This window comes from Nicotiana tomentosiformis, chromosome 4 (assembly GCF_000390325.3).
Source record: "Nicotiana tomentosiformis chromosome 4, ASM39032v3, whole genome shotgun sequence".
NCBI classification, from domain to species: Eukaryota; Viridiplantae; Streptophyta; class Magnoliopsida; order Solanales; family Solanaceae; genus Nicotiana; species Nicotiana tomentosiformis.
In genome coordinates, this window is record NC_090815.1 from 119740511 (window position 1) to 119768166 (window position 27656).

The 27656-nt window shown below is 39.0% G+C and overlaps 1 long non-coding RNA gene across 1 annotated transcript; it reads left to right on the forward strand.

Annotated features, from left to right (window-relative positions):
* Positions 1 to 21916: 21916 nt before the first annotated feature.
* LOC104087400 (uncharacterized) lies at positions 21917 to 27373 on the forward strand. The gene is made up of 4 exons (XR_001967515.3): positions 21917 to 22130; positions 22520 to 22917; positions 23606 to 23667; positions 26355 to 27373. It is a non-coding gene; the product is annotated as an uncharacterized lncRNA (long non-coding RNA).
* The last annotated feature ends 283 nt before the right edge of the window (positions 27374 to 27656 follow it).

A 27656-nucleotide genomic window follows, 5' to 3' on the forward strand; every position in this document is an offset into this window, starting at 1 on the left:
AATTATTACTTTAGCCCTACACGGACGCTATGGAATATCCAGGATACAATCTTGTAACAATTTAATCCTTTTTTTATGCCTTGGGCTCAATTCTCTCTTTTAACTTATACCGGGGTATTCTACGGCTGTAAGATTCTCAATATATATGTTGCATGGATAATACTCCGAACTCTTAAGTGGAGCTAACTTTGGATCATTGATCGAATAATTTCTTTTGTTCCTTCTCAGCTTTCTTTGAATGTAAGCTATTACTTCTTCTGGTCGTTCTGCCGCTTGTTGTGTGCCTACTTTGCTTATCTTAGTTCCCATGCATGTCGGATTTTTTGTGCAACTCATACGATCTCAAGTATTACTTTTGGTTTCATTTCCCGCTCATTAGCTCCGATAGGTGCCACTTTCTTATGGAGTGCATACAATGTTGTAGTGAGACTGCTATTACAAGACCATTTCTTCTTCAAGTTACTATGCTTAGGTTGAAGCCTTCTTCCTTATTTCCTCAGCTAGTCTTTCGTTGTCGTACTTAGTGAGGACCCTCTAACTCTTGTAAAGCTGCGAGCTTATTACATCATATACTTGATGAAATTTTTGACGTTCTTCCTCGCCTATAATTATCTGTAGTTACTTATTTCAATGCACTTGTGCTTGTAGGGTTGCTCCTGAACTGAAGTTTTGACTATCTTCCAAGTTAGACTATTTTTTATTTCCATAACATTCATACGGTACCTTTAACTACCCCAACTCTTTTCTGAATATTTTCCAAGGGTCACGATGTCGTATCTGCGAGACTAAACTCCCCATGTTGGAGTTCACTATGTTCGTCTTGCACAATCCGTTGATTTGTCTGTGTCCTCTTGTTTAGCCATAACTAGGCTCTTCTTGAATCAACTACTAACTACTCATTGGCCCATTCTCATATCAATATTCTGCGTAATATTTCTTGGGTTATTTCCTTTGTCTTATCTTACGTCTCGCACTGGTTCATTATCTATCAATAACATCTCGGGCAGGAACCCTTACTTCCTCTCCTTGACGTCGTGCTTGCATAATGTCCTAGAATCATAGCATATCTGTAGGATTTGAATGAATGCAATCTAATCCCTTTCTCATTTTTTATCATATTCTTCCTTTACCATTCCATAGTTACTAGAACCACTTAATTCTGACTTAATGCCATATCACACCATATTCCCTCCTTTAGGGGAGCACTAAGATTTAGTGCTACGATGATCTACGTATAGATGTTTTACCTTTTCATCTTTAGCATCTTTTCACATCATGGATGGTCATTACTCACCTCACGGTATTCCTTCTGTACCAACTGGCACATACAGTCCTTTAAGCTTAACTTTGCTCACATTACTTGCTTTAGGGAAGCGTCTTCCTGAAAGACCATTCTATGAAATTCTCAAGAATCTCCTTTTGTTGTCCATTCTCTTATCGCCGGAATGAATTCTGAAATTCTCACGATATTAACTATTATCAAATTACTCAGTCCCTAATTTATGTTTAGTTTACCTTGTTCATCAGTCCTTACTGATTTCTATTACTCTGGGGTCTAACTCTTCCTTCTGGTAGTCATGTTGCAGTCACAAATGTATTTCTCGAAATGAGGATATAGCTTTGTGGCCTATACTCTTTTGTTGTCTCAAGGCCTGTCACCTCTCGTCTTTTCCTTCACTTGACTATAGACTCTGTAATACTGTCATTCATTTCATTTTTTTTAATCTTCCGTTGTCATCCATGTATCACATCTTACTCATAATGCTTCATTAACTCTCTTTTTTTTCCTGCTAACATTTCTTTCTATCACTTTATTCTGAAAACTTCAACAAGACATTCTTCTGCTTTTAGCTCCCCTTGCTCCATCTACTGGTTCTTTGAATTGCCTAACATTCTCTCCCTACGAGAGACGGGAGCCATACTAAGGTAATATTCATCCCTTCAAGGCTTCCAGTGCCTATCTTTGTAGTACTCATATCTAGTTGTACTATTTTAGAATGCGCCATCTAGGTGTCTTACAAGGAGATCTATTAGCACCTTTTAATATCCTTCGTAAATGTCAACTAACACAAACAATCCATTCACCATTTTGTGTTACTATAACCCTAAACGGATCCTGATATCCTGTCCTTTTCTTATACTACACCTGTTAGCCCCTAATATGGCATAACTGAGCTAGGTGTGGACAATTATACATACCTCTATTATTGTTGCAGGTAACTCAAAAGGCTTACATTGCTCTGCCTGAATTGTAAATACTAATAATCTTCATTAGCAAGGCTCCTCGTACACTTCTTCATCTAGTTTCTTTTACTTGTTGAAACTTGTATCTATCTTTTGAATCTCTCATTGCCTTCCAACATAGGGGTGGATAGATATTTCTTCCTTAAGGCTCTTTATCAAAAGGCTTACACATCTTAGTACACACATGATCTGCTGAAGACCTTACATTTATCCATCAGAAGCATCATGCAAAGTCGAGTTCCTCTTACTCAACTCTTCCATAGCCACATTCAATCTCTTACCAACTGCCTTTCTGGATGTAGGCGTCATCGTATTATGAATAGGATAGAGTTTAGTAAATTAAGTTCTTACAACTGAGCACTACCACACAATCTAGAGTAAGAAAAAAGAGTGACAGTCCTAAATGCCCTGTAGCCTCCTTCTTAAAAGTGTGGTGCACGACACACCCATAAATAAGAGTCTACTAGACACGGCTTGTAGACTCCCTAGGATAGAACTACTCTGATGCCACTTTTGTCACAACCCAAACCGATGGGCCGCGGCGGGCACCCGGTACCTTACTCAACCGAGTACTAACATAATGTATCTTTTCGTATCATACTATCATAGATAACTGAACTGTAGAGGCTACCGTGAGATAGGTAGAATACAACATGTAATACCAACTTATACATAAGATATATGGGCCTATAAGATCAAAATAACCACTCGTACACTGAACATAGGTCGACAAGGCCATACAATATTTTACGTACATGTCATATGTCTACAAGCCTCTAAGAATACATAATTATCATAAAGGTAGGGACAGAGCCCTGCCATACCAAACAATACACATCTAAATCATACTGACAAAACAAGCAACTTCGGAGCAAATGGAGTGCACCATCATCTTCCGCTGAGCTGATAGCCTACTTGGAGGAATCTCGACGTGTCTATCGATACCTGCGGGCATGAAACGCAACATCCCCAGGCAAAAGGGACGTCAGTACAAATAATGTACCGAGTATGCAAGGCAATATAATTAAAGCTGAAATTCAACTGAAAATATAATAACTGAAAGTAACTGGTAGTCAATGATAGTCTGAATATATGCTTACCTAACGATACTGATTCAACTCTTTCAATATAGTAAGTAAAATAGTTTTCCGGCCCTATAAGGCTTGGTATATATATACAACTGCTCTGCCGTATGAGGCTCACTCATAGCCTCTCGGCCATACTAGGCTCTATATCTCAGCCAACTGGGTTCGCTCATAGGTGCTCGGCCACATTACGCTCGGTATATAACTTACCATCTGATCAAAGGTTACCCAATAAGGGCCTGCCCATCGATTATAGCTTGATGGTAATGAAAATACTGTAATACTGTATATATAGGCTCTTTTCTCTCTTGACTGGAAGAAGACAATACTCAATTAAATATGAAGTCCCGATAAGGAGAATACTGTAATTTATGAGATAAGGATAATGTATATAAATTCGTGAGTATGAACTTCTCTTTATACCTCATTTTCAAACACATGTAATTACGACATCATGCCAAAATGAAGGAAGAGCTTAGCCTTAACATGCCTGGAGTAGGGAAAATGCGTAGGATATTCTTGAGAAAGATTGAACTGTACTCCCTTAGAATCGAAAAATCTCACGTTGCTAAGGTGATAAGAAATCTTGTTGGCTTGAGGTTGCTAACATTGGAATCCTTGTAGGAATTGGTTGAAGGTGTTATGAATTTTTCTTTATATAAATTCTTAACGTATGTTTTGTAGTGTTTTGTATTTAACATTTTAGAAATGAAGTGTTTTGCAGTGTTTGGTATTTAACACATCCAAATGAAGTCAAAATGCTAATATTCTATGTCTTTACACGTAGAAACATGTAGTGTTTTGTATCTAATAAATTAGTTTGCCACATAACCCATAATGACTAAGAGTCATATGTTTAGGTAGTGGCTTGCTGCCACGTGGGGGTGGGGTGGGGGGTTTAATCTTTATCCCCATAATTCATTAGTTAATTTAGGTAATATCCCGTTACCCAATAATTAACCAATTACCCACATAATAAAGAATTATCTCAAATTACTTAAAATACTACTTACTTTTAACACATTTTACGTATCCTACTATCCTGGTCATGGGGTACCTTGTATGGCACTGGTCCATAAATACGGGGTATTATAGCTCGGTCCGTATTTTATCCCAAATTGCCAAACTTTGACGAAACTTATTTTCTTCGATTCGCTTACCCTCTCATCTTCACGAATTTACTTATCCCTAATTTTAACTATCATAATACTTATAATCCAAAAATAATCTCATTCTCGAGCTTTCATCAATTTATTTATGGCGTACTTTCACGTACGAAAATATGGGGTGTAACAATTTATTGAGGAGGAATGGATATTTCATTGTGTCTAAGTGATGGTGTTGTTTACCACCACAAGAGGAGACACTTCAGCATATTTTCCTCACCAGTCCTACTACTTCTAGGGTGTGGAAGGTGTTCTTGCATGTTGCATGTGTGGTGGCGAACCTGGTACAAATTCATCAGGTTATTAGGGCATGGTGGAGTGCTGATTATTGTGCTAAGCTCAGGCCATTGTTTCAAGTTGCTTCAGCTATTATATCTTGGGAATTATGGAAGAGTAGGAATACCATGAAGCATGGAGGTGTTGTTTCATTTTATAGGGTGGTACATGAGGTTAACAAAACTCTACATTACCTTACAAGAGTGAGATGGTGCATCTAGTGGTAACCCTGGACCAAGTTCTTGTGGATTTTGTGTGAGGGATTGTGGAGGAGATTTGGTGTATGCAAAGGCTGTAGAGATAGGGGTATCAACCAATATTGTAGCTAAGGCAAGGCAATTGTTGAAGGGATGCCTTATTGTGTTGATCAACAGCTACATTCTCTCATCATTGAGACTGATTCTTTGTTGCTGAAGAGGATCGTTGAAGGTGAATGGGAGACACCTTGGTGCATAGGGACTAAAGTAAAGAGGATTAAGGAGGTGAGGAATCACTTCAATGTGATCTTTCAGTATGTGCTAAGGGAGGGTAATGTTGTGACAGATTGTTTAGCTAACCTTGTATTTTCATTTGCCGGTACAATATTATTTCAATCATTCACTAAATTACCTAGTGCAGGGATGAAACTAATCAACCTAGATAAGGCTCAAATCCTTAATCTTAGGGTTAGGGTGGCAAAGAGGAAAGCACCTGATTGATGAGTGGATTCATACACACACTGCCTGCCCTTGCTTGCTTCTCTTCTTGTGTCATCTATATAGGGTCAAGCTACTATCTAGTGGTATTAGCATGACATCATGCTCATCCTGGAGGTGGTTAGACACTGTAGGGAATATCTTCTGCAAGCAGGTAGTTCTTTAGGTTCTACAAAATGTTACAAGGCATGCAGGTTTTCATCTCAGTTTTGGTACTATATGGTGCTGTATCATTTCCCAATGGTATTAGAATTGTATAATGCTCAATCTGGGGATGGTATAACACCAAAAGGGACTCTCTTGTTGAGGTTAAACACTATCTCTAGGGGTGTTGTTACTATTCGACATGGATTTGGTTGTGCACAACTAGGTCACATATTTTATGGGCTAATGCTAGTAAGGACTGTATCATACTACTTCATGCTAGAAATTGCATCATGTTGCATATGTGTTCTCATGACTGTACTGAAGAAGATTGCTCGGTACTATATGATGAGGTGTAGTTGTTTGGTATTCATATTTTCCTTGTCCTTAGGATTGCAAAAATTGGCGCCTGGCAAGAACATGATAGATGCTACATTGAGGTTTTTGCATTTGGCTTGTGGATACACATGCATCATAGTCAGTTGGAGGTCTTCGTATACGGTTTATGTAATAGCTAGCTCAGATTTGCTCATTGTTTCATTTGTAATAGTTAGCTTTAGAGTATTTTTTGTAGTTTTAGTTAGACAAATTGTAAGACTTGGACTTAGTGTGGGCTTTTAGATATATATTAGCTACAAGGCAGCTAGCCTTGTAGTATATTTGCTTTAAAAAAATCCTAATTCATGTACACAATGTACATTATGAAGGTAGTGAGGAGTACCGAGATAGTCAATGCTGAATGCAAACTTCATCAGGTAAGTTCACTATTAGTAGTGCCTGGCAGATTCTTAGACATAGGGAAAACCCTAATACACAGTTCAAACTCATTCTTCTTGTGGAGATTATGGAGGCAGAAGCTGTCTATAGATGATTTATGGAGAAGGCAAGGCTCTATACATGTCTCAAGATGTTGGAGTTGTCAACATCCATAGGAGGAGACATTTGATCACATTTTCTTGGCTAGTCCTACTACAACTATTTGGACGGTATTCTTTGGGGCTTCATGGATTAATGTACCACTGGTTCAGGTGAAACAAGTAATTAGGGCATGGTGAGATGATAAATATTGTCCAAAGTTGAAACCTTTGTTTCAGGTAGTCCCAACTATCCTTACATGGGATTTATGGAAGAAAAGGAATACAATGAGGAATGGAGGGACAATGTCTACTAATAAAGTCATTCATGAAGTTAACAAAACATTATACTATTTGGCAAAGGTTAGGTACCCATGGTTATCTCATTTACCATACTACTGTATCACACTACTTCATGCTAGAAATTGCATCATGTTGCATATGTGTTCTCATGACTGTACTGAAGAAGATTGCTCGGTACTCTATGTTGCGGTGTAGCTATTTGGTATTCATATTTTCCTTGTCCTTAGGATTGCAAAAATTGGCACATGGTAAGAACTTGATAGATGCTACATTGAGGTTTTTGCATTTGGCTTGTGGATACACATGCATCATAGTCAGTTGGAGGTCTTCGTATATGGTTTATGTAATAGCTAGCTCAGATTTGCTCATTGTTTCATTTGTAATTGTTAGCTTTAGAGTATTTTTTCTAGTTTTAGTTGGACAAATTGTAAGACTTGGACCTAGTGTGGGCTTTTAGATATATATTAGCTACTAGGCAACTAGCCTTGTAGTATATTTGCTTTAAAAAATCCTAATTCATGTACACAATGTACATTATGAAGGTAGTGAGGAGTATCGAGATAGTTCATGCTGGATGCAAACTTCATCAGGTAAGTTCACTATTAGTAGTGCCTGGCAGATTCTTAGACATAGGGAAAACCCTAATACACAGTTCAAACTCATTCTTCTTGTGGAGATTATGGAGGCACAAGCTGCCTACAGATGATTTATGGAGAAGGCAAGGCTCTATACATGTCTCAAGATGTTGGAGTTGTCAACATCCATAGGAGGAGACATTTGATCACATTTTCTTGGCTAGTCCTACTACAACTATTTGGACGGTATTCTTCGGGGCTTCATGGATTAATGTACCACTGGTTAAGGTGAAACAAGTAATTAGGGCATGATGGGATGATAAATATTGTCCAAAGTTGAAACCTTTGTTTCAGTTAGTCCCAACTATCCTTACATGGGATTTATGGAAGAAAAGGAATACAATGAGGAATGGAGGGACAATGTCTACTAATAAAGTCATTCATGAAGTTAACAAAACATTATACTATTTGGCAAAGGATAGGTCCCCATGGTTATCTCATGTACCATTACATTGGCCGGATATGATCAACATTTTTGAAGGATACAAATCTATTCTTATCACTTGAAAGGTCACTTGACAGTTACCTCATAAAAGATGGTATAAGTGCAATACTGATGGTGCTTCAAAAGAAAATCCTAGACCTTGTTCACTTGAATTTAATGTGAGAGATGATGCAAGAGATTTGGTGAATGCAAGGGCTGTGGAGTTAGAGGAAACTAGTAATGTTGTAGCTGAGGCAAAGGCTTTTGTAGAGGGACTGGAACACTGTGTTCAACATGATCTTCATCCTTTAATTTTATAGACTGATTAATTGGTATTAAATAAGGTCATTGAAGGAGAATGGTATCCCCCTTGGTGCATAGTGGCAGAAGTGCAGAAGATTAAGGAGATGAGAGATCACTTCAATGTGATCTTTCAACATGTGTTCAGAAAGGGAAACATTATTGTAGATCTTTTAGCTAACATTGTTTTTTCTGTACAACTCAGTGCCATTCCTTTTTTGGACTGCCTAATGCAGAGATGAGGCTACTCACCCTTGACAAATCACAAACTCCTAATCATATGTTAGGATTGCCAAAAGAAGAGCACTTGATTGATGAATAGGTATTTGCTTACAATCTTAGTTGTTGCATGTTGCTTTGTTATTATTGCATTGGTATTAGCATGTTATCATGCTCATTCTGGCAGTGATTTAGGGACATGGAACACTTAAGACAAGTAGGCAGTTGAGTTCCTTTCAGATAAAAGCATAAGATATTTTAATGTTTAGCTTAAGTTATTAGTATGTATAATGCTGCTACAATATTGAAGACAGGTTATGTTGTCAAGTAGATCATAGTTCTACATTATCAGAGTCTTTAGAATATTCAAAGTGTGAACTCAAACTGGGATCCAACTATTTTGATGTTCTTTATATGCTCTTGGAATTCTGGGTGTTGTTATGGTGCTATTTAGTGGTATTGGCATGATTACATGCCCAGACTGTAGGTGTCATGGCAGTACTTGGTTTTGGTTTGAAATGCAAGGAAAGGACTACAAACTACATGATCCCTGGCATCTCATGTCACTATGTATGAAGTTGTTTGAAGGCCATTTGACTACATGTGTCTCTTGTACTCTTTGCATTACAGTGGTACTGGAATGGCCGATGTTCAGAAGGTTGAAGTGCAAGTATATTTATATGGCAATCTCATGGTACATGGTTGGTTGGACAGTTCCAAAGGTTGATGGTGTTGATGGGAGATTCACATTTGCCTTGTCCTTTGGAACGTAATACTTGGAGCCTGGTGAGAGCTTTAGAGGTGATACATTGAGGTTTTGCCTTAGTTTGTGGATACGCACACCACCATGTATTGGAAGATGTAACTTTTAGCAATTGTAATAGTTGGCATTGATAGTTTAGCTAGCATTAGTTCTACATCTATTAGCTTTGGTTTTGCACAAGTTGTAAACGTTGGATCCTTTGTTTTTGGATTATTATATGTATAGTAACTACTAGGCCTCTTGCCTAGTAGTATATTTTCTAAACAAACCTTAATCTTTCACCCCCATCGCGCGCTTGAGAGCTCCCAAGAAAGGCGATTTTGGGCGATTTCTTGACGATCTGCTCCAGCAGCCCTCCGATGGCCTCGTTGGCTGGCGGCCAGCATCCTTTGGAGATTCGTTTTCCTTCCTCTTCTAATTACCAACCTATAAACAACAATCCAACCATAAATCCTACCCTAGATTTCTCCAAAATCCTAAAACCTACTTCACTAAATGCCCTCATGCATGTAAACCCTAATATAAATAATATTTCCCCTATTACGTTCAAGCCAATCACTTTCTTACATGGATAACCTTTAGTTAAGTTCACTGAAGTTGAGGACACGCATGAACATCATAGAAGGTCTTTAATATGCTATTGTTGGGAAATATCCTTATGGATGGCCTGAACTTCAAGAATTGCGTAGAATCATCCTTCTTCAATGTGGTATTAAGGGTGAGTGTAATGTAGGTTTCATAAAAGACAAGCATGTTTTAATTCGACTAACTTTGTTGGAGGATTTCATTAATTTGTCTTCTAAGTGACTTATTTTGAATTCTAAGGATGGGTATGACTACCATATGCGACCATTAATATATGATAGCAAGTTTAAAGTAAATGAAGAAATACCAAAGGCTTTGCCATGTATTTCTTTCCCAAATTTGTTACCAACTTATTTTGTGAATGAGTGTTTGTTTTCATTGGCTTCTGCTGTTGGAAAACCTTTGAACTTTGATATGGCTAAACAAGACTAGACATAGTTGTGCAAGATTAAAGGTTTTGATTGACTTATTGGAGAAATAAAGACTGAATGAGTGAAGATACAGTTTGATTACATTCCTAAGTATTGTAGGAAATGTAAATTTCAAGGGAACAACAAAGAAGAATGCTAAAGATTGCATCCATAATTGATGGAGAGAAATGATAAAGAAAAGCAACAGGTTCATGATAAGGAGGCAGGTACAAGAAAAGAAAAGGCTCAATTATGAATTCTCACAAGTGGTAAAGTTGTTGGCAATCAAACTAATCAGTGGTAATAGGTGAGGGATAATGGTGTGAAATCTGGATGACATGAAGATGGAGTGCAAGGCGGTGATTCAGCTAGAGCTAGAATTGGGAAATAACTAGTACCACCCGACAAAGTAGGAGTTCAGCATGTCAAAACAAATAATAAATTTGCAGTGTTGGATGGTGAAGAAGAAGTAATGTGGCTGACAAACAATTGGTAATAGTGGAACAATATACTATTCATCATAGCCCTAATCCTAAACCTAATGGTTCTGGGAATAGGAAATCCCTAAATCCGGTGGCTCTAGTTTTTAATCCCAATTCTAAAGGGATTGGGGCATCACAAGGTAATGAAGTTAATGCATCAATTGTTAATAAAGAGAAAAGGGGTGGAGAACTAACTTATGTTACAACAAACCTATCATTCCAAGAATTCCTTCGTAAGCAGTAGCTACGGGGAATGTTCAGCTGGGCAAACTATGTAGTGTGACCAAGTTGAAGAAGATTCTGAGGAGGAAGGTGAAATGTTTTCAGAAGAAGAAATGAATGACGATCAAGAAGATGTGCAGTCTTTGGGTCCTGAAGAAGAAGCCAAAGTTTGCAATGATGATGATTAAGATGAACAATAGGTTGATGCTAATCCTAAAATGGAGACTGAGGTGATTGGAGGCAATGTAGAGGAATATCTAGTTGCAAAGGAAGTTGTCCCAAATGTGAGTGAAAAAATGACCACGGTGAACACCAACACTAACCATATACCTAGATCGTATACAGTAAACCCTAACTCTTCTTTGAATGTTGTTGAACAGGTCAGGGTGAAAAAAAGGCATCATATATTGGTAGTACCTTCTCCTTCCCTTCAGATGAAGAATGTGGAAACATGCAGTAGTACCAAAATTGCGTTGCCTAAGGGTTGGAAGAAACAATTGATACTGCAAGAGGATGATGGTGTTGATGATGATAATGAAGATAAGGGTGGCAAGGATCTTGATAAAGAATCTACAGCCCAGAACTTCAAGAATGCAGCTAGGCAAGGTGATATTTCTTATAGACAAAGAGAGAAGGGTAAATCTGTAGGAAAAGGGAGAAAGAAGCAATAAAAAGAAGTTCCCAGTATGCACGGTACTGGGGTTCAAACAAGAAGGACTCTATCTAAATCCATAAATTAGTTATGAATGCTATTAAATGGAACATTAGATAAGATTGACAAATAAAGCCTTTGAAAGGCTTGTTACAATACCTAAACAATATGATTTCTATTTAATTAGACTAATGGATCCAATGCAAAATGTCAATAAACTAGAAAGCTATAGGAGGCAGCTTCGGTTGCAACATGCTTTTGTTAATTTCTGTAATAAGGTATGGGCATTTGTAGATGAAGCTTATGATGTTGATGTCTTGATGGATATGGAGCAGCAGCTAACACTAAGGTTAATCAATCTTGAATCATAAAAAGAAATGATAACTACTCTTGTTTATTCCAAGTGCGATGCCATAGAGAGAATTGAACTATATGACTCCATGTATGCTCTAGATTCTTACATGAATGTACCATGGTTAGTTGGTGATGATTTCATTGTCATTGTAGATGAGGAGGAGAATTTAGGACACCAGCCAGTTTCTATGAATGAAATGGAAGATTTTCAACATTGCATAAACACTTGCAATGTGGTTGACTTAGGTTTTAAAAAGAAATATTTATACATGGTGGAACGTGAGAACAAGTGATGACTGTATTTTCAAGCGACTGGATAGATGTTTGGCTAACTTTGAATTTCAACAAATGCTGCCAGGATTGGAGGTGTCACAGTTGTACAAAACTGGCTCAGATCACACTCTCATGCTGCTAACTTATGAGTTCAATGCCACATCTACAAAGAAGTCATTCAAATTCTTAAAGATTTGGTTTAAGCAAGAATCCTTTTTTGATGTGGTGAAGTAGAACTGGAAGGCAGATTTTTCTGGAAACCTATTTATCTTGTTTAATTACAGATTGAAGAAGTTGAAGAAGGTCTCCTCCTTTATAAACATAAAGTCGGTTCACTTTCACTTTAAAGAACACATATTCCTTGTAGAACTGGCGAGTCTTGCACTGTCCAACTAGATCAACCAAATACTGTGCAACAGGATCCTTGATGAGTAGATCCTGTATCTGGTTTCTTATGGTGGTGGCTACTTTGCTCCCCCTTAGGGTGGCGAGTAGGCACACCGATGCTAAGTCAGCCCTGTACCTAAGCGCCTTAGCAACCTGGTTAGTCTTCCCACTTCGGTACTCCAGGTTGAAGTGGAATTCTGTTAAGAGTTCCTGCCATCGGGCCTGGCAGTCATTCAACTTTGGCTGGGTCATGAAATGGCTAACCATTGTGTTGTCCGTCTTGACCACGAACGGGGTTCCCAGCAGATAATTCCTCCAAAGGCGTAAGCAATGGGCGATAGCCAATAATTATTTTTTGTGGGCGGCATAGCGCCACTCTGCATCCTTCAGTTTTCGGCTCTCGTATGCTACAGGATGCCCTTCATGTAGCAAAACTCCGCCACGGGAATAGTCCGAGACATCTATTTTTACCTCGAACGGCTTGGCCAAATCAGGGAAGGCCAAGACGGGGCTACTAGACATAGCCGCTTTCAATGCGTTGAAGGCCTCTGCTCGCCTGGGTCCTCAATCCCAATGTGTGACCTTTATTAGGAGTTCTATCAATGACACTGCGATGAGGGAGTAAGTTTTCACAAATCGCCGATAGAAGTTTTATAGGCCTAGGAACGCCCTCAAGGCGTGGATATCCTTAGGCGGCGGTCAATCTATGATAGCTGAATCTTCTACTGGTCCATCTTGATCTGCCCTTCCTCGATGACATGTCCGAAGAAGTCAATCTATTTTTGAGCAAAGGAGTACTTGAATTGCTTTGCATATAATTCGTGCTGCCGCAATCAGGCTAGGACCTTACGCAAGTGCTCCAGATGTTCTTCCAGTGTTTGGCTATATACCACAATGTTATCCAAGTATACCACCATGAATATGTCAATGTACTCTTGAAAGACTTGGTTCATCAAGGTGCAAAATGTGGATGGAGCGTTAGTCAAGCCGAATGGCATACCCAGGAAGTCATACGACCCATATCTTGTCACACAGGTCGTCTTGTGTTCATCACCCTACGCAATCCGAACTTGCCAATAACCTGTCTTCAGGTCTATTTTGGTTAACATCGTCGCACCAATAAGCCTATCAAACAAGTCTTCCATTAGCGGAATAGGGTACTTGTTCTTCATGGTGATTTTCTTTAGATCCCGGTAATCCACCCAGAGTCGTAGGCTTCCAGCATGATTCTTCTGGAATAGCATAGGGGACTCGTACAGGGATTTGGAGGGCACGATGATCCCTGTGTCTAGCATTTCCATCAAGTGTCTCCGAAGCTCGGTGAGTTCAGGTTTTGACATTCTATAAGGTGCCCGGGCAGGTGGCTTCGCACCCGGCACCAACCCAATCTCATGGTCCATAATGCTCCAAGGCGGGAGTCACTTTGGCATTTCATGTGGTATGCCATCTTAAAAATCTAGTAGCAGCTCCTTCACGGGTACAGGAATAGGACCCGAGGAGCATTCTATATCTTCAATATATAGGGTAGCCAGGAACGTAGGTTCATGTCATTTGACCCCTTCTTCAACTGCAAGTCGAGATGTTCTCAGCGGCCATCTTTATGGTAATGCAAGGGATAATGCAGGGTTTGGCTCTATTTTCTCCCATCATTAGTAGTATGTCGGCCTACGGTACGGTCATGGTGTTAGTTTGTCTCAGGAATTCCAACCCAACTATCAGCTCGAAGTCATCTATGATCACCACGCGCAGGTTGGATTTTCGTTCATAAAGGCCAAGCTTCACTGGTACTTCTTTGGCTATTCCACCCACTTGCTAAGGCGGTGAGTTGATAGCCTTGACACGACCTCTTCCCTTTTTTCTACAACTTAACCAAGGCGCTCCACCTGAATTGAGGCTAAGTAGTTGTGGGTACCACCCATGTCTAGTACAGCTTGAGGAGGGATCCTTAGATTTGGTTGCACTCCGATCTCCTCCACTTTTGTTAGGGCCACCAGTGCTAGGCTGGCCCCCTTTGTATCCCCCTCGGATAGGCTGTGCAAGCCTATCCTTCAGAGCTTCCACTTGATAGTCCCTAAGACACTTTGCTGCTTGGATCGCCTTGGGCAAAGTGTCAACCCTTTGTCTTTGCAGCTCCATACGGGCATAAGGTTTCAACCCTTCTAGGAATGTGAAGAGTTTGTATTTGTCCCCTATGTATCGTATGTTCAGCATAAGCGCGGAGAATTCTCGCATGTAATCTCGCACTGAGTTGGTCTGGCGGAGCTCCCGTAGCTTTGTCCTTGCATTGTACTCAATATTTTCGGGGAAGACCTGTAGGCGTATGGCTGCCTTAAGTTCTGCCCATGTCTCGAGAGTATCTTCACTGGCCCTGATGGCTTCGTACATTAACCGCCACCATAGTTTATCATCACCCTGAAGATACATGGCAGCAGTTGCTACCTTTTTATCTTCTTCTAGGTCCCCCATGGCATCGAAATATTATTCAATGTCGTAGATGAAGTTTTCCACTTCTTTGCCATTCCGAGCTCCATTGTATGGCTTTGGCGCAAGCAATTTTAGTTTTTTGCCACGGGGGCGAGGTTTACATCACCCCCGATTTGATTTCTGCTTCATCAAAGCAGGCCTTGTAGTGCACCATTGACAATATTGAGTTGGCCTGTCAAGTTTTCTATAATTTGCTGCATGGAAGTCACCATGTCTGCCTCTTGTGCCCTGTAGGCTAAATCCTCGGCACGCTCCTGTTGGAGGCCCTCGAATTTACTAAAAAGTTTGGCTGCCTCTGTGGCTGCAATTTGCCGGTCTCCCTCAGAGTCGCGACTAATGTTCACAATGTCACATTCGCCTTGTCGCATCCTACGGTCCGAGTCATCCAACCTTTGTACTAGGTTGGCTCTTATCTCACGCACAATATCCACGATGGGCCATAATACGTCAACCGTCTCTTCAAGGGCCGCGATGCGATCCCCGTGATTCACCATGGTCACAAATTGTGGTAATGGCAGTATGTTCCCTCGTCCGATGTCGAGCCTAGTCTCTAATACCAACTGTTACGCTATGTCTTCTTGAGATTCCTTGGAAGGGTGATGTAAGGCTAAGCAACCTATGTCCGTGTAGTTACTATCCGCCAACTGAGGTCCCCACCGTATGCTAGACTAGATTGTCAGTGCCGTACGGGAAAACCAATGTCAAGAGCAATTGAAAGAATAAAAAAGAGAATTGAGAATGAAAGAAAGCTTGATTGCATTAATGAAAGTTATTACAGAAAAGCAACACGGTGTCGAGGGGGAGAGAGACCAGTACAGAGAATTGCTTGCTTGCTAGAAAGTTTGATTGCTTGATACCCCATAATAGTGCTTAAAACAATAAACCAAGCCTAAAATAATAAACCAAAGTTACAGGACTTCACCTAACTAAGCTAAAGGACCATAATGGAAGTACATGAAATATAATTACTCTACACTTACAATGAAAAGGACTTAGTTTTCTACAAGGTAGAAAAAGGGCCGTTGTCAGCAACTTTATCTTTGGCATCACAGTCTGCACGCACGGCATTGTCTGCGCGCACGGCGATGTTTGCATCATCATGCGGCTGGGCACTGGCGAGGGCTATCGATGGGGTGATAAAGGCACATGCACACTTGTCACGTGGCATAGCCAAGACCACGGGGTCGTCCATGGCGCAAGGCATTAGGAGGCTTGCTAGGACGCCATGGGGCGCGTCCAAGGGGTCATGGGGCATGGCTAGAAAGCCGCCCATGACAGTACATATGGAATAGTACTAGTATGTAAAACTAAACACTCCCTCAATAGAACGAGTAATAGTACAATGAGAAAGAAACATGGAATCAACGAGGGCCTCAAACAATATTAAAAATCAAGTTAGGAGAAGTCCTCTCACCACAATGTCGTGTACCGATATTTAAGTTGGGAGATCTTTAGTACCGATACACCACCGTACTTTTAACATAGAGTTCGATCTCAGCCCGATTGGCTAAGTAGTCTCACCATAAGATGTCCAATCACAACACTACTATCTGTGCGGCCTGGCGTCCGATCGGCTAAGTCGTCTCACCACAATGACGTGTGGGTCGACGTCACCTCACATTCTGCTAGCAATCATCTTATCCCATTTAAGGGGAATTATCTCAACATATAAATCTCATCCAATATTCGGGGAAAACTCTCACCACCTCACGCTAGGATTTTAGCCCTCACCCACTCCTACACAGGAACGTGTAATTTCGGGTTAGGTTATTTCAACCTACCCTTCCTCGGTGACTAAACGATACTCCTAAAGCATTTATTATTTAAAGGATTTACAGCCCATTTCAATGTCTTTTACACGTCTCTTCATTTCATTGGCACTAGTGGACCCAAATGTAATATCATTCTTGGTACGTTGGTCGTATTTCATATTTCATGCTCATCTCTTTCACTTTTAAAAATCATCATGGATGATCAACAATAAGGCAATTTTTATTCAAGACTTTAAAAACACATGTGAGCAAATAAGAGTCTTTGCCACATTGAGATTTCTTACACAAATTGGCATAATAGCTTTCATTTGAAACACGACTTGAATTCATAAATATTAATACATAGCCCATACTTAGATCACATTCCTGAAGGATAACATAATAAGATAATAGCATTCGGAATAGATTTTGAATATATAACTTTCGACACAATGCTTATTCGGAATATTAAAATTTAAAAAGAACAACTCGGAACTTACAGGAACATCGTGGGATTCAATTCTAAGAGAGATTTTTAGTCAACATACCTGGCTTGAGCTTTCTTTAATTTACTACAATGTTCCGAAACTCCTAGAGACTTAAATCTAATTAAAGATATTGAAAAATTTAACTATAATTAGGAAGATTCTCGGTAGTTCATCTCATTTGAGCATTTTATCAAGCACTAGGTGAGCATTAAGGTTTAAAGGTCCTCCTATGATAGATTCATTTACCCCCACAATCAATCCCCACTTCAATAGGCCACCAACAAATACTCCACAACTCCCTACCACCTTTATTAGTACTTTCATGCATAAATAATAACTCTCATTCTCAAAACCTTCTTCCCCATTACCTAATCCCTACCCAAATTTCTAAATTGAAGGCTAGGGCTAGAATCGTACCTCTTGGATAAAGACCTTGTGAGTTATCTTTGTGAATTCTTCAAGACCTAGGCAAAGATTAATGAACAAATGGCTTAGGAATTCCTCTTCTCAGTCTAGACCACTTTCCTCTCTCTAAAATATAAGTTTGAACCTTCTAAAATGACCAATAAGGTTGTTTTATAAAAATGAAATCGGGTTTAAAAACCAAAAAATGGACCCTCTGAACACATCTCTGCGGTCGCAGAGTGGATCATAGAATCGGTATGCGGTCCGCTAAATGGTTGGCAAAAGTGATGCTAATAATAGGGCTGCTCTGGTTCAGTCTGTGGTCCGGTCTGCGGTCCGTAGACCAGTTCTGCATTCGCAAAATGGACCGCAGAATCACCCTTCAAATTTCTTCATGTCAATTATGCGATGGAAGTGCAGCCTGCAAAACTATTATGCAGTCGCATAGTTGACCGCAAAACGACCTACAAAATTTGCCATTTTTCTATTTCACTCCACGGCAAATATGCGATCAACGGAGTAGTTTTGCGATCGCATAATGGACCGTGGAAATGCCTTGTTCTGCAACAATTTTTCTTTCAACTCCCCAATGCAGTATTAAAACCAAAGAGTTCGTACCGCGACGAGCTTGTGTGCTGCGAAGAATTTCTACCATCATCAAACACATAAACCTACCTTTGTGTCATGATACCTTAGTACACACACAATCTACTGAAGACCTTACATTTACTCATCATAAGCATGATGCAAAATCGAGTTCCTTTAACTGAACTATTCCACATCCACATTCAATCTCTTACTAATTGTCTTTATGGATATAGGCATAGTTGTATTACGAATAAAGTATAATGTAGGAGTTTGAATTCTTACAACTAAACTCTACCACACGATCTAGAGTAAGAAGAAAGAGTGACAGTCCTAAATGCCATGTAGTCTCATACTTATAAGTGTGGTTCATAACACACCCATAAACAAGATTCTACTAGACATGCTTATAGACTCCCTAGGATAGAACTACTCTGATACCAAGTTTGTCATGACCCACACCACAGGGCCGCGACTGGCACTCGGTACCTTACTCAACCGAGTACCAACGTAACATATCTTTCTTCTCATACCATCATGGGTAAGTGGGCCAGAAGGGCCATCATGAGATAACCAGAATAAAACATAAGGAAATACTCGACATAGGATGGCCCAACATGATATACAACTTATACGTGTGACATACGGGCCTATAGGATCGAAATAATAATTTGTACACTCAAAAGATAGGCCGACAAGTCCATTCAATCATCTATATACATGGCATATGTCTACAAGCCTCTAAGAGTACATAAACATCATAAAGGTCGGGACAGGGCCTCACTATACCAATTTATACATGTCCAAATCATACTGACCAAATAGGCAACTCCGGAGCAAGTGGAGTACACCAACACCTTCCACTGAGCTGACAGCCTACTAGGAGGACTGTCAACCTGGTATATCAAGACCTGCAGGCATGAAACGTTGTGTCCACAGGCAAAAGGGACGTCAGTACAAATAAAGTACCGAGTATGTAAGGCATGAAAGTAGTATATAAAAGACCTAAAAGAAACATGGAGTAAAGAACTCAACCTACAAGTCTGAATAGCTTTGTGAAATATGAAACATTTCTAATGCCATGCATATGCATATAAATGTCATATCATGCATAGGTATATACATACATAATATCATCAAGCCTCTGAGGGCATCCCGTCATATTATCTCGGCCTTTGTCGGCGAAATCATCAACGTATGCCAGCAGATCAGGTAGTGGTGCGTATATAAGGCCATAACCTTTCCCTATACCTCATATACATATAATATACGCGTATATAATGACCTCTGGTCATGGATCAATGTACATGTATAAATGAATGCAATGCATTAGAAGTAAGTCAATAAGATTTCTCGGGATGTCATAAGATCAATATGACTTTGATTAATATCATGAAATAAACTTCTTCAACTTACGTATTTTCTGAGACCCATCAACATACGATATAATAATACACATGGGGAATTAAGAACATAGGCACACCTAGTACTTCTAAGAATAGAGCCATTTGTGAAAGTTCCGCGTTTGCTCATTTCGTTTGTATAATATGGATCATGCCAAAAGGAAAGAAGGGATAGCCTTAACATACCTTAACTCTGTTGAGTCCGTAATACCTTCCAAGAAATTCTTCAAATAACTCAACTCAATCTACCATAGCATAAGGAGATTTCAAATCAGTGACGAGTAAAGGCTAATTCCGCAACTTAAACTAGTAGCTCGTTTATGTATATTTGGACAGCATCTCCCATGTAACAAAGCCTCCGCCAATACCATATACCAACAACAACAACCAGATAATACAATAAGAACAACATTAACAATAGGGTCCAAAATATTTTATTAACAGGTCATCAACATATCACGATAAGCGGCAAGCTAGAATTGAATCCCTTTAGCACACTTCAACCCCATTATCATTCATTCTTGAACTTAGTAATATATCCAGTATAATAACCAATACTCTTTAAAGGATTTTCAACCTTCTACTCAATTTCAAAGTTACCCAGAATTGCCTAACACAAGATAATATCACTGCGGACAACTTCCAAGTGCTTTATAACCATTTCTTTTCCAGTTACCAATTTCCTCAAGAGGATTGACATGTAAACCAACATAATAATACTAACAATATCATGGACAAGTTATTTTCTATAATTTCCAGCCACTTAAAGTCCATTAGAGCATCTTTGAAATCAATCTATCAAGAACAACAACATCTCAAGCTAGTCCAAGTATTATCTTGTAGTTTATCATCCTAACAACTTAACCAACATACAAGCAAGCTTAACCACAATTAGTAGGCTATTATACTCACCATAGCCAGTAGCAACAACTTGTTGAGAAAAGAATTTTAGTAACTTATAGACAATAAAGTGAAGGTGCATTCCCACTAATTAGACAATAAGAAGATCACGTGAACACCACAGTTTCATTACCACTAGTTACTTCATATATATAATTCTCAAAATACATTACGCATTCATAGTTTAAAGTGGAACATTTGATACAATTACAATATTCTAGTTTGACTTTCCCAACACCAATATATAACCCACACCATGTCTACGGAGCTTTTACGTACAATAAAAGAGTACTATGCAAGTGTCGGCGACAAGGCCATGGCTATACCTCAAACACAAGGAACAACGTCAAATGACATAAGGACCGGAACAGAGTAGGCTCACCAAAACCTGCTGAATAGAGAGTAACTGCTATCGAGGGTCAAACCACCTGCAACCATTAAAGATGCAGCACCCCTAGCAAAAGGAACATTAGTACATGTGGAATAATACTAGTATGTAAAGCTAAATGTCCTCTTTCGAAATAGAAAGCCAATATAATAAAGGAAAAATCATGGAAAGAGCAAGCAACAATCAATGATATCCAAAAGCCAAGTTAAAACATAACAATTTTCAAAATACAAAATAATATATATTTTAGTTGGAAGATCATTAGCACGATATACCACCGTGTTTTTAGAATGAAATTCGATCACACCCGATCGTCTAGTCCATCTCTCCACGAACAATGTAGATTGACAAGTGATACGAAAAAGAAAGGTGGTACCAAGAGTAGGAACAACCATGCGCGCGATATGGCGTCCGATCTCCACCCGATCGGCTAGGCCGCCTTTCCCCATATGCCGTGTGGGTCGACTTCATCACTTCCAATTCACCGCTATCATCAATCTCATCCCAATTAATGGGAATAATTTCATCACATTAATAATTCAATCCCATCCCAAATAAGGGGAATACTCACAATTCACTCCTACACCGGCACGTGTAGTTTCGGGTGTGGGCCGTTTTCAACCCACCTTTCCTCGGTTCGCTAATGATGCTCCCAAAAATATTTTTATTTTGCACACGAAGGAAATAGAAATACAAGAACATTCACCTCATAACCTTTCACATCATATATATAGCTTCATTAGTACTTTCAACCACTCATAATATCATTGTTTTATTGGCTATCTAGGCCATTCATAGTGTTCTTCATTCATGGCACGTTGGCCGTATTTCATATTCCGCACTTTCATTTCTTTTACTTTCAAAGATCACCACCATAAACATCATCATTGCAATAACCCTATATTCTTTTAATAAGAGATTGAGTGTTTATTTAAATGCATAGTGGGCTAAATTTATACATACACAATTAGTTAGCCTTTTAAAAGACTTTGAATAATTTACAAAGGTTAAAAGTGGGCCAGGCCCTACCATTTTATTACTGGCCACATGAGATGTCTAGGGTAAAGAGTGGCCTTTGGAAATTTACGGCGATTGCAATACAAGAGAATATGGAGTATTGCTTATAGATTTATATTAGTCTTGCAATCATTATTTGAAGGGTTAAAGAATTACAAAGTGTATTACTTTGTTTGTCGAGCAGTTCAACAAGAAGCACCCTCGGCAATGTTGGAATTTCAGAAACCGTGAAGAAGGTATTAATTAAATTATACTCCATGATTACTGCTATTGGTAATATGCGTATTAAAATATGACTTTTTTTATTATGAAGTAATTTATACTATTCCCCAGTTATTCACTGAGTTACATTAAGTGTAATAAGTATATATTAGATGAAGTTGTATAGATTATTTAATTAACCCTAAGTGGTAGGGGTTAAAGAGATTAGTAAATATTTAACACTTTAAAACTATACAGTGCTTGTTTAAAATGGCGAATGAGGTGGTCCTAAGTAATATTTGAGAAGCTTAAGCAAAGCTATACTTGGTCATTATGAAGAGATTAGATTACAGCAAATGTTGCTGCCTTTACAATTGCAGAGGAAAGAGTACTCAAAAGCGATTATTTTATTTTGGCTTTGCAGGTGAATTCATGGAGCCAAACATTTGAATTTTTGGACAGTGGACCCTTAAGGGTCTTATTTGAGAATTTATATAAAAAAATATATATAAATATAATTCGAAATCCCTACATGGATATTCCTCATCCTTTGTATTGGAATGCTACAACAACCCCTATGATATATCTTGGATATTTGTGGCAACATGAATAAAACATTGGGACTGATATGGAGGTCGTGATCGCCTGAGGCACAAACCGGAAATTATCAGTTTTGTTTCCTTTAAGATTATGAGGTTTTGAATACTCACAAAACTTGAAGAAGTGAATTGGAGCTAATGCTTTGAGATTGAGGCAATTGGAGGTTGTCCAGTTGGTGTTTTGGACGTTACAAGATTGGAAAACTTATTGTTATCGAGATAAGTGAGACATTAAACTTTGATACTTGCTTTTCTAAACCCGTTTTGAAAATATATTTTTTCTGCCTGGTCCATGTGTTGGGACAAACGTGTGCTTGGCAGAATCGGTTGTCCTTAGAGTAACCGCAAATATATTATTTTATGAAAAATATATAAAAAAATTATTTTATAATTTGTTTGATGGCGTGATACGGCTGTGAGCCATGATGTTGAGTTTGATACTTTGATACAGTTGTGAGCCATGTTGTTGAGTTTGATACGGTTGTGAGCCATGATATTAGGGCATTGTGTATGCCCTTGTACATCATCTGAGTATTGTGCATGTTTCTTGATATATTTGGGGCATTGTGTATGCTTTAGTGAGCATTGTGTTTGCTCTGTTACATATCTGAGGCATTGTAGTGCCGTTGTGGTCTTATAGAGGTATTGGTCAATTTCTTTTACTGCAGCTATGACAAGTCCTTAGTGTGTAGTGGGCTGAGATATGTGTGTTCTTGTTAGTTAATTATTATTAAATCTGTTGATGCCTATATATTGCATTATTGTATAATTATTGTGCTTAGTATATTGTTCTTGTTGTGGTGTAATTGTATTTTCTAACAATTGTTCCGGAGATATTCAAAGTGGGGAGTCGAGGATCTTACTGGATTATATTTACGTATAACTCACTCCTTAACTGCATCTCTATGCAGATACCGTTGTCGGAGATAGCCTTGTAGCTGATGAGTTTACTAGAGCAGATCCATTTATTGAGGTCAGCCACCGCATTGTTCGTTGAGGTTGCCAAAATAGTCTTTACATTTATTGATATGATGTCTTTTGTAGTTTTCTTAGATGCTCCATGGTCTAGTGTTGAATTTGGGCTAGCTTTATGTTCTTTCATTTTGATAGTTATTATTCATAAATATTTATGGAACAATTTAGATTATTATTTTGCATTTAATTATTGATATGTTAGAACTTACATTTAGTTGTATATGATGTAAGTTGGTTCGCCTAGCGGGTAGTGTTAGTTGGGTGCCAGTCATGTCTAGGGGTATTTTGGGATGTGACAATCATATAGAATATTTCTAAAATCATGACATTAGGTTTATTAATAATGAAGTCTTCAAGCGCAATAGATTTCTTTCCAAGGTACTAAGCAAAATGACTCGCGATCGTAACACAAGTTAAAATCATAGATTAGTAATACACCATTTTTTTTTGAAATATTTCCCTAAAAGGCAATGCACAGTTTCGACTCATAGGTAAATAAGAATTCAAAATACACTGGAAGCTCTTACAAAGGAGATCGTGGTGATTCACGATTGAAATACAAATTCAAAGCATGCGCTCTAGTTACAACAACCATGGTCACATTTTATATCTCACTCTCACTTCTTTCACTTTCAAACATTGTCATCGCTGATCAATAATAAAGGCATTTGAAAATAGAGATTTGATATGCATATGAGCTGTATGAGTCTTAAGCACATTGGTTTTTTCTTCCACAATTTGGTATAATAACTTTTATTTGAAACACGAACCGAAGTCATAGCATTTTATACTTGAACACATTCCCGAAGAGGTCATAATAAGATAGGAGCAATTGGAACACGTTTAGGTATATATATCTTTCAACACAACGCTTACTTGGGATAACCGAATCTGTTGAGAACAACTCGGAACACGGGGATTAGGAACTTGGGCCAACCACACTTGAAACTTACGGGAACATCATGGAATTCGATTCTAAAAGAGAAATTTAGCCAACATACCTTTCTTGAGTTTTCCTTAGATTACTACAACGTCCCAATACTTCTAGCAATATCAATCTATAGGAAGATAGCGAAAATCGGACAATAGTTAGAAGTGTTCTCATGACATAGTCTCTTGGAAATTTTGTCAAGCACCTACTATGCAAAATTGAAGGCAAGGCCCTACAATGGTAATCACATCCTCCCTCAACCAGTTTCAACAAGCAACCACCCGAAATAGTTCAATAATCCAACATACTACCACCTATTGGCAAATACATGGTCTATCTCCAACCCCACAATATACTTAAACTCATAACCTCTTGCATGAAAGTTTAGGAGATGGACTTAGCCGGATAGATGATGGCCTAGTGACTGATTCACTTGAATCTTCAAGATTGGGCAAGCATTGATGATAAAAGAACTTGGGGATCCCTTCTCTATCTCTAAAATACTCCTCTCTCTCTCTAAACTACGTGTTCAACCCAAACAAAATAACCCCAAATTTATTTTTTATAAGAAATGGGGTCGAGTTATAAAATAGACAATGGACTCTTCGAACTCAACTCTGCGGCTGCAGAACAGATATGCGGCTCGAAAAATGGACCGCGAAAGTGATGCCAAAAACTGAGTTGTCCTGGACCAGTGTACGGCCAGGTCTGTGGTCCGTAGACCAGTTCTGCGCCTGGAAAATGGACTGCAGAATCCCCCTCCGAAATTCTTCATGCCAAATCTGCGATGGAAGTGTGGACCGCGAAACAGTTATGCAATAGCATAATGGACCGCAGAAATGACCTTCAAAATTCAACTATTTTCTGCTCTACTCCGCGATGGGTATGCGGCCCGTGAAATTGACCGCGGAATTGCCTTCTTCTGCCAAATATTTCCATCACTCCACAGTGCATTCTTCAACCCAAAAGTCCGTACCTCGGCACCATAAAACCTTAAATTTCTTAGCAAAATTTTACAGGGCCTTACACTCTCCTGGCCTATATGATATTTATGCACTCTTAGAGTCTTGTAGATATATGCAATGTATATGGATTATTGTATGGCCTTGTCGGCCTATGTTTTGAGTGTACAAATGATCATTTCGATCCTATAGGCCCATATGTCACATGTATAAGTTTGTAAATCATGTCGAGTCATCCTATGTCGAGTATTCCCTTATGTTTTATTCTGATTATCTCATGATAGCCCTTCTAGCCTACTTACCCATGATGGTATAATAAGAAAGATATATTACGTTGGTACTCGGTTTAGCAAGGCACCGGGTGCCCATCGCATCCTTGTGGTTTGGGTTGTGACATCTTGCTCTTCATCATGGAGATTTTAAGGCTAACAACTTTGCACAATTGGAGGTACAAGGTAAAAGGATTGTGAATAGTGATAAATTACAATGTCCATATCTAAGGGTGAAGGTTGCCAGGAGCTAATGTGTATGGAGAGGATGAATCACAAAGGAGGAGGAGGAGATGTTTTCGAAGGTGAAGGTTTCTAGGAGCCAATGGAGTTAGTCATGAATGAAGGCTGCCAGGAATCCATATTTGAGATTAACGGTATCCAGGACTTAGGAGGAAAGGAGGAAAGGCATACAAAGGTGATGGAGGAACTCATAGGCAGTGCATATATCCATCATGTTCAAGTCCTTAGGGAGGAGAACATAAAACCTGTCTTTTACTAACATTGTGTGCTTTTTTTGCAGGAGAAGTTACTGTACCCATGCCTTATCTATTGACAAACCTTCAATTGGTGGTATTAGTACTTGGTACTCATTCTATTGGAGGGGAATCAAGGATAAGCACAAGCATGGAGGCAATGTTTCAAGAGGCAACTGGCCAGTTCAAATCACCATTGCCCAGATTTGTTAAATATTTGGTCAAACACAATAGTTCTAACTGCTGGGGAATAATGTGGTGTAACCAATTCTTGTTTGGTTTGTTCTGGCTATTTGACACAGGTAATAAAATCAAGAATCAGCTCACATGGTATGGAGTTATCCGTATGAAGCATATAAAGCACCTAACATTAAACATCTCCTCCTCCTCCTTTGTGATTCATCCTCTCCATACACATTTGCTCGTAGCAACCTTCACCCTTAGATATGGACATTGTAATTTATCACTATTCACAATCCTTCTACCTTGTACCTCCAATTGTGCAAAGTTGTTAGCCTCAAAATCTCCATGATCAAGAGCAAGATTAACTAGGTAATCTGCCACCTTGTTACCCTTTCTCATGATATGTGAAATTCTAACATTGCATCTCCCCATAATTTGTTGTATTTCCTCCAAGTGTGTTGATACTGCCCAAGGTGCAAGCCATGTGCCTTCAACAACATTCTTCAGCAACAAGGAATCCGTTTGCCTCAAAATATGTTTGTAACCATGTTGTACAAAATATCTCAATGTATCAAGGATCACAACTGCTTCTATGTTGTTTCCCTCTTGAATTCCTTTGCCTCGTGCATAACACACATCACCTTCTTCATTTCTTAATATAAAGCCCATGTAGCTCCTACCCGGGTTGCCCCTTCATGCCCGATCTGTATTGACCTTCACCCAGCCTTGATTAGGAAGCTCCCAAAGGACCTTAGTCACCTTCAACTTTGGCATGTAATGCTCCAATATATGTAATAAATGTGGCCATTTGTGTTGAACATTTTGCAAACTGTGTTTCATAAATTTGACTAAATCCTGAAGAGTAGATGAGATGTGGTATATCACTCCCTAGTAATTGTAACAACATCTCTATGCTTATAACTATTTCTTCTCTTCCAAAACTCCCATAAAATAACAGAAGGCAAGGCCTGAAAGACAGGTTTTAGTCTAAGGAGAACTTGCAGTGTCCAGCATTTTACCATTGCTTGTTGCAATGATAAACCAACCATGGAAATTCCAGCATTAGCATGAAAATAATACCACACTGTACGAGCAACATATGATCTAAAACAACACATGAACCATTGTTTCTTCATCCGGATTAAGGCAACACTAGCACATAGAGG